At 39.9% G+C, this 8940-nt stretch overlaps 1 long non-coding RNA gene across 1 annotated transcript; it reads right to left on the minus strand.

Moving 5' to 3' along the window:
• Window positions 1-3370: 3370 nt before the first annotated feature.
• Window positions 3371-6487, minus strand: LOC124867526. The gene is made up of 6 exons (XR_007038084.1): window positions 6450-6487; window positions 5462-5572; window positions 5270-5352; window positions 4712-4775; window positions 4340-4432; window positions 3371-4162 (listed from the first exon to the last, which is right to left on the minus strand). It is a non-coding gene; the product is annotated as an uncharacterized LOC124867526 (long non-coding RNA).
• Window positions 6488-8940: the final 2453 nt, after the last annotated feature.

An 8940-nucleotide genomic window follows, 5' to 3' on the forward strand; every position in this document is an offset into this window, starting at 1 on the left:
GTTTGGTCTGTACTGTATACCATACATTACATATACATTACACCATACATTTTCAATTTGAGTTGTTTTAAATTTCTTATACTTACCTGAAACGGTGATCCTTCTGCCTAATAGTTAGCTTACAAACAGGATTTCTATGCTTTTCTATAAACTCTCTGAGATCGGACATGTCTATTCCAGTTAAAAGAACTATTGCTGATAATATCTCCAGAGCTTCACTTCAAAGGGTTAAATGAGTCTTTTATTAGCGCTGCATCTCTTTCATTCACCATAAATCTGATCAAATACAGTAAAAAACTTTTTCACCGACTGTAGGCATCTTAGACCTGTAACCAATCTGCAGCAGAGCTGTGTGCAGCAGCGACATGCAAACAGATACACAGATCTCACCACTGCGTTATCAGTTTAGCCCCACAGAGCCTGACACCTGACAACAAAAGATAGAAAAGCATCAAACCTCTGGTTTTATAAGTGTCCACACCCGTATACCAATACTTAGTTTAACCACCTTTTGATAATTTCAGCATTCAGGCTCATTAGGTACACACATAACATCGATTAAGGATAATCCAATGGTTCATATTAAAGATAATCCAATGATTCTGAAATAAAGTGAATCCATTTTCCTGACATTTGTTCATTTACATCCTTTTGCTAAAGGCGTAGAGATCAAAATGATCTCACTGCACAAAGATAATCCATCAGGAGAAGGGCACAAAAAATCCTCAGCATCATACTGCACTCAAAAAAATTATTTGTTGGGTGAACATAAAAGAATATGGAAAGTATTTCCACCCAATAATAATACGCTAATTTAGCAAGAAATTGTTTTATTAAGTGACATAAATGTAAATATGCTGGTTCAACATAAGGTGTTGGTGTTATTATTACTCAATGACAAGGGGTAAGTCCAGCATAATAATCTTTTGTTGGGTGAACATACAAAATTTATGGAAAGTATCTCCACCCAATAATACACTCATTTAGCAAGTGACAGTTTTGTTGAGTGAAATTAATGTAAACATGCCGAATCAACATAATGTGTCGGCGTCACTGTTACTTAATTAAGAGGTAAATCCAACATCATTTTTAAAGGTTAGTTCAACATATTCACCCATGTTTGATTTAAGTGTGGATGACCCAATTGAATGGGGTAGCTACAACTATATTTAAAAATGATACAAAACAACTAATTAATTGTGCTGATCAGACAAGACTTATGTGTGTTTGACAATCACGAATACTTTAGTTGTGAGTCGTTTCATTCATATGAAAATCTATAGTAATAATTCAATAAGTCAATTCTGACATCAATATTTGTTTTAAACAATGTAAAAATTTGTCATCCTAGTTTATGACAGTTGATATCAAGTTAGGGAAAAAACACCTTAAAGCAAACAGGATTTCTTGAGATTGAACTTTATTGCCCATGAAGAGGCAAACATAGAAAAACATCAGACTCTACAAAAAATGTAAATACAACAAAAATAAAAGTGCATTCTTGTGCATCAATGAATTTGAAATAAATCATAAAATTCTCAAAATGAATCTGTATACTACAGAGCCCTCTATTTATGGCGTAAATCTGTTTCATCTGATTTTGAATTAAAAATAAAATAGTATTGTTACCAGTGAATATTAATGCATTGAAATTGTGTACCTGAATTGCTTTTACCCTGAATTTACTGCTTCAAATTTTCAATAGCAATGTTTCACTATTTTCATATTCAGAATCAAAATTTCATGTTTCAAAAAATTCTAATAAAATAATTCTAATAGAAATTCTAACAAGCAGTCAAATTTAACCGGCAAAATTCAGTGTCGAAATATGCAGTCTGAAATTCAATTTGAAACAGCTGAGATCCCAGGGAAAAGCAATAGATTATAGATCAAGTTGAACCAATATCCAGCCTTTTCATCAGGGTTTCATGTAAAACTGTTTTCTATAAAGTGAACAGCTGGTAACTCATCTGTCCAGCTGTTTCTGTTAGTCAGCTGAAGTCAATGTAGTGGTTTAAAAGCTCCACGGTGGCAAGGCTTCAGGGTTGGATGAGATCCGCCCTGAGTACCTCAAGTCTCTGGATGTTGTAGGGCTGTCATGGTTGACACGCCTCTTCAACATTGCGTGGCAGTCGGGGACAGTGCCTCTGGACTGGCAGACTGGGGTGGTGGAGGGTGGGTTCCAACTACAGGGGGATCACACTCCTCAGCCTCCCTGGTAAGGCCTACGCCAGGGTATTGGAGAGGAGAGTCCGACCGATTGTCGAACCTCGGCTTCAGGAGGAGCAGTGTGGTTTTTGTCTTAGCCGTGGAACACTGGACCAGCTCTATACCCTCTACAGGGTACTCGAGGGTTCATGGGAGTTTGCCCAACTGGTCCATATATGTTTTGTGGACCTGGAGAAGACATTCGACTGTGTCCCGTGTGATGCCCTGTGGGGGGTGCTCCAGGAGTATGGAATCGGGGGCCCTTTATTAGGGGCCATCTGGTCTCTGTACAAGCGGAGCAGGAGTTTGGTCCGCATTGCCGGCACTAAGTCGGACCTGTTCCCGGTGCATGTTGGACTCCGGCAGGGCTGCCCTTTGTCACCGGTCCTGTTCATAACTTTTATGGACAGGATTTCTAGACGGAGCCAAGGGCCGGAGGGGGTCTGGTTTGGGGACCAGTGGATTTCGTCTCTTCTTTTTGCAGATGACATGGTCCTGCTGGCCCCCTCTATCCAAGACCTACTACAGACACTGTGGCGGTTCACAGCCGAGTGTGAAGCGACTGGGATGAAGATCAGCTCCTCCAAGTCCGAGGCCATGGTTCTCGACCTGAAAAGGGTGGCTTGTCCTCTTCAGGCTGGAGGGGAGTTCCTGCCTCAAGTGGAGGAGTTTAAGTATCTCGGGGTCTTGTTCACGAGTGAGGGAAGAATGGAGCGGGAGATCAACAGATGGATCGGTGCGGCTGCCACAGTAATGGGGGCGCTGTGCCGGTCCGTTGTGGTGAAGAGAGAGCTGAGCCGAAAAGCAAAGCTCTTGATTTACCGGTCGGTCTACGTTCCTACCCTCACTTATGGCCATGAACTTTGGGTCCTGACCGAAAGAACAAGATCCCGGATACAAGCGGCTGAAATGAGCTTCCTCTGTAGGGTGGCCGTGCACTCCCTTAGAGATAGGGTGAGGAGCTCGGCCATCCGGGAGCAGCTCAAAGTAGAGCCGCTGCTCCTCCACATCGAGAGGAGCCAGTTGAGGTGGCTCGGGCATCTATACCGGATGCCTCCTGGACGCCTTCCTCGGGAGGTGTTCCAGGCACGTCCCACCAGGAGGAGGCCCAGGGGACGGCCCAGGACACGCTGGAGGGACTATGTCTCTCGGCTGGCCTGGGAACGCCTTGGGCTCCCCCCGGAGGAGCTGTCTGCGGAGAGGGACGTCTGAGTGTCTCTGCTGAGTCTGCTGCCCTTACGACCCGGTCCCGGATGAAGCAGAAGATGACGAGTACGAGTATTTCAATGCTATAATATGCAATGCTAAAAATTCAGTCTCATTTTAAAATTCAAAATCAGATGAAACAGTTTTACCTATTGTCATCTTTCTTTTTTATGGAAAAAATAGTCTGAAATACTCATACACATATCCTTCAAATTCAAACAAGGCAACAATTTGAAGCATTGTTAACACAGAAATAGATTAACACGGAACAGAAGGCTTCTCCACATTTTTGCAACAACTGGGAGCATTGAAACATAAAAACAGACTGTCATTTTAAAACACTAATATTGACTGTATGACTCCCCACCTGCCTCCCCAACATGACTCTGGGATACTTTCGTTATTGAAGACCTCTAACAGCTACCCTACAAAATATTAACACGTAAGTAGGGTTTTCAGCACCTGCAGTTTCTTAGACAACCTCTGTCCATCAAGCCCCATGATGAGTTTCTGCAGAGCTTCGGAAGTGTATTTCCACTCTGGGGGGTAGCTGAGATTGAGTGCATAAACTAAAGTGAACGGCATTGCAACTGCTACTGGTACATTACCCAGCTCATTGAGAACTTGTACCCCCTCCAAAATGATGCCCACATCCTCTGGACCATCATCACGTTCTGCACCTTCTCTGCGAATCACAAATACTCCGAAGACAGTCTCCATTTCAGCTTAACCCTTCAACATCAGAGTCCTGAAAAAAGTAAATAAAAAGATAAATATCATATATTACAACAGATTTTGTTTTGCTTCAAGGGCCAAATGACTAATGCAAAACATATACTTAATTAACATAATGTGTGATCTATAATTGCATTTTCTTTTGTAAGATGTGAATATAAGGAAAATTATAAATTAATAAATTACATACCATGCGTTCTTTCACCACTTTCTCCGGGTCTTCGTTCAGGTAGACCGACAGCGCCTGACGGAGGCACTCTCTTTTCGCATCAATGTTGTCGGTCTGAGTATGTGGGCCGCACAAAGTACACCAGGAAACAAAAACACAAGGAAAACCGTTTTAACCAACAGGGAGACTAAATGTTGCACACTTAATGCCACATTAAACACAGGAAACATTTTTTTCTTTCAAATGTAACCTATTTCATCTTTATCAATCAATTTTATGATATATGAATTTGCAATATCGTATTGCAAATTCGCTTGTATGCTAAGTTTCAAATTGCTGCTAAAGCAAGCTGTAACCTGTGTGTGTGTTCAACAAGTAAAATCAAAAATGTACCTGAATTGTCTTGAATTTCTGTGATGACCAGAGAGAGAACAATCAATGATGATGAAGGAGAGATCTATTCATAGAGAGAGAAAGCCAAAATGTCAAATAATTGCAGCAAATGTTTCCTCCTCGTGCCATGAACTGAGAACAACCAATGAAACTATGATTAGTTTATGTCTATTTTTTGTACATCTATTAATATTTGTAAGAGATTTACTTCTCTCACTCACTAAAATGAGTTGAGAAAATGAATTTACACAAAGAGAGTAACACACACACACACACACACACACACACACAGACAGAGACAGACAGACAAAGTTAGTGAGTTAAGTTAGTAAGAAATGAGAGACAGGAAGGAGATTTTCTAAGGAAGATGTGTGTGAGACCACTCACCTAGTTGCTATGTAAACAAACACTTCTTGAAAATTTTGTTTCACTATAGAATTGTAAAGTGAACTGATAGATGAAATCAATTTTTTTGCCAGAAATAAAAAAAATCATAATAATCAGAGATACCCTGATCCACTTTCGTTCAAGTGTTCAACATTGATAGTTAATACGTACATTGGTGGATGACCCTATACTGCAGTCACTCGGTTGATGAAACAGGTTTTGCTTGATGACAGAGGAAACTTGGTCTTGAATGTCTGTGATAAAAAGAGAGAGAGAGTAATCAGAGAGAGCGTACCATTTTCAAGCTGTTAACACGAACATGGAGGACACTGGATTTTTCATCTGCTGTGTATACAATCGCACATATTAAGAAAGCTGTGTGTATGTCGTCTGGCCATTTAAATAACTCTGCCACAAATCTTAAGGCTTGCAAACACTAGGACACCCAGCCTCTCCCCTTGCAGTCACAGAATGCTAAAAGAAAAGGAGAACATACAAGTATTTTAGTATCAGAATTAATCACAGAGTAATATTGCTATTAATAAGTTACAAAAATCTAATAGTTTGACAGCCCTACTAAATACACATACAAACACTATACTTACTATGGTTAATCATAATTAATCGCACATCTTTATCTGCTCCAAACATACCTTACAGTGGAATTTTTCCAAATCAACAATACTCCATTAATTTGAGCGTGGACACATGCTCTTTTTAATTCCTACTATTAAATTAAAGTTTAAAGTTAAATTATAGATTAAGCTACACGGTGGATGAAGTTGTGACCACCAGTCAAAATGTATTTAAATAAACCAAATAATATCACATTAAAAACAAAAAATAGATGTCAATAAATTAAACCATATTCCTGACTTTAAAATACAGAGTGAGGTTGTTTCAGAGATTCGTGGAAACAAGAAGATTCGAGTGATTCTATAAAACATTTCAGATAATGAAGAGAAACAAAAAATCACAGGGATGTTTCGCTTGAGATTCTATGTTTCAATAGTATCTACTCATAGATTGTGCTAAATTCATTCATTGGCATGCTTACGCTTTAACTTTTTTTTTTTTTTAGATATTTAAATGAAAACAAACATCTACATTATTTTGTTAACCCTGTTACCGACAAAACTGATAGGTGTGTGTGTGTGTACGCGCACGCGTGTGTGTTTAACCGGACTAGCTAATGCTAATATGACACTAAGCACACGTGGAATATATTGCACAACGAAAAGACTCGGTGACAAAATTAATCGTTCAAAATCATAGAGCGGACAATAAAAAGTTATGGGAAATTTCTGTACAGTTACTTATTTTATAAGTCGATGGACGGTAAATGACTTACCTTACCTCCATCCCCAACTCGTCCGTCTTCCCGCGTCGTTGTGTGTTGCTCTTCCTTCTTCTGCACCTTCCGGAAGTAAAGTTTGTAAATGCACTCCGTGCTCGCACACTACTGCCACCTTCTGTTCTGGAGTTCTACACGCCATTTGATACCTTACCCAAAAAGCGTTAGGTTCTGTCAGCATAACTGAATTTAGTAAATCTTAAATCATTCCACATCATGCTAAAATAACATTACTTAATGATGTTCAACCACAAAACTTAACTACATATGGTCAAAGCAACATGTTACACTTAGATTAATTTAGCACACACCCAATCTGGCTTTTTTGAGTGTGTATATACAGTGATACTGCGAAGACAGTCACCAAACATTTGAGAAAATATGCAACAACAGGGACATTATAGAAACTGGATGTTTTAACAAAATGTATGAAAAGAGAAGACAGAAACTGGTCAGGGAGACTGCTGACTTCAACACTCAAAGAGCAGGAGGAATTGCTGCTAAGTACTGGGTATGTTCCACACGTGTCGAAAATCTCCAATTTTCTCCCTATGTCTGGATTAAAGAGTGGAGATGCATAACAGAAGCCTTCCTTAAAGAAAACCACCAAAGGCAGGTTAAAGTCATTCAAAAAAACATTCAAACCTGGCTAAAATCTTCTAAATCCATGTGGGAGAATGACCACATCTACAGTGAAAAATGGTGGTGGCAGCATCATGATCTGGGGTTATTGTTCTTACATGGAATTAGGCTTTTTGCAGAGATGCAGAGTTGGTTAGAATACCAGCTAGTTTTGACCCAAAAACCTTCAGGTGTTTGTCTTAAAGATGAAGATCGATATTTTTTTTCCACATCACAGTTAGTCTGAGCATACATCCAAATCAACAAAAATCACAGCGGGAGGATAACGCTGTGTTAATTAAAATGGCTCAGTTAAGATTCACTCAAGAACAATTTCATAGCTCAGTCAAACAGCTCCATTTGTGACAGTAACTGCCTTGTTGTTTAATTGCCTTTTACTGTTTACATTGCTTCCCTCATTAAGCACACTAACCTGACGGTGCTGCTGCGACTATGATTGCAGTGATGTGCAGGGCAGCAGTGATCTTAGAAACGGTAATTGTTGCATCCCAAGGGTGTAGTGATAACAAAGAGAGGTTCATATTAAGGTAAAACAAATATTTGTTTATTCCTGTGGAATCAACGTGTGTTTAGAACAACACAACAGTGTAGCATTACAAAACAGATTATGTGACTGGCTTACTGTACACTAGAGATGGCAGATGAGTATAATACTCTGTCTTAAGTGCATTTAATTAGCAAAAATAAGACTTAAGGCTCAACTTTGACTTGTGCCCTAGAGACTTGACTTGGACTTGCCCCTGAGAGACTTGGACAGGAAAAAATGTGAACTTCTTTGCTGTACACACAGTCTTTATTGTGATTGAATAACAGGCTTTTGTCAGTTTATTGCAGCTAGAAGCAGCTTAGAAGGTGTAGGGAGGTTTAATCAAGTAATCAATGTTATGGCTTAAAGTATTAGTTCAGTATTAGGGGATCCCAGCTCAGCAGAAACTGAACCGTTTGGGTGTTTTTTTTGTGTGATTGATTCCATTTTTATGTTTGCCAGAAGTACAGCCTCACGCTGTGGGAATGAGACCTCCATGTTATTGCTGTGAATGCCACCACATGGAGTAGTAGATATGATTGTACGGTTGCCAGAGGCATTAAGAAACATATGCTCATGGAAACTGACTGCTGTTTGATTGCTGCTACTAGACACTCAACTTTACTCTCACCGGTGGTCAAGGGGGGTGTTCAGAATTCATGTAGTGGCTGAACTGTTCTGTCTGAAAAGGTGTAAAATTACACTTTCTTACGGTGGCCCTGAAGTGCAAACCACATTAACAAGTTACTAAACATAACTACAAATTATAAAACACAACTACAAATCAAAAAACACAACATTTCAAAAAGCACAACAATAACCTATCAGAAAAGGTAGGTACCAGTGGAAGACATGAGACATTGCTGATTGGTCGACCGCGCTGTTGGACGGACCGCAGTTCTTGTTCCGTCCATATCGAGGATATGATGCATCCTTCTGCAGACTTGGGTAAGCTAGATTTCCCATAATGCACTCACCAGCAGCGGTCAATGGAGAAGGTGAGTGCAGACATTTATCGTTTTTATACCACTATTATTTTCTGACCATTATTTAGTTTTAATGTGAGAAAGTCGACCTCTAAACTTCATCCATGCAGTCAGTTTACCAAGAGTGAGCCTAGTTTGAAATGTGCTCCGGTATTTTCGGAGCAGCAGAGCTACGCAGACAGGCCGCAGTGGCTGCAGGCTCAGCGGGCTGCTGGAGGGGGTTTTCCCCACTAACCGCAGACTGACCTCATCCAGTCACTCTGTGATTTTCTGCATCCTGTTATTTGTTTGCAGCAGTTGAAAGTTGATTTAAAGTTGTGTGTTGTTGTTGTGA

Source organism: Girardinichthys multiradiatus, chromosome 1 (genome assembly GCF_021462225.1).
Source record: "Girardinichthys multiradiatus isolate DD_20200921_A chromosome 1, DD_fGirMul_XY1, whole genome shotgun sequence".
NCBI lineage: Eukaryota > Metazoa > Chordata > Actinopteri > Cyprinodontiformes > Goodeidae > Girardinichthys > Girardinichthys multiradiatus.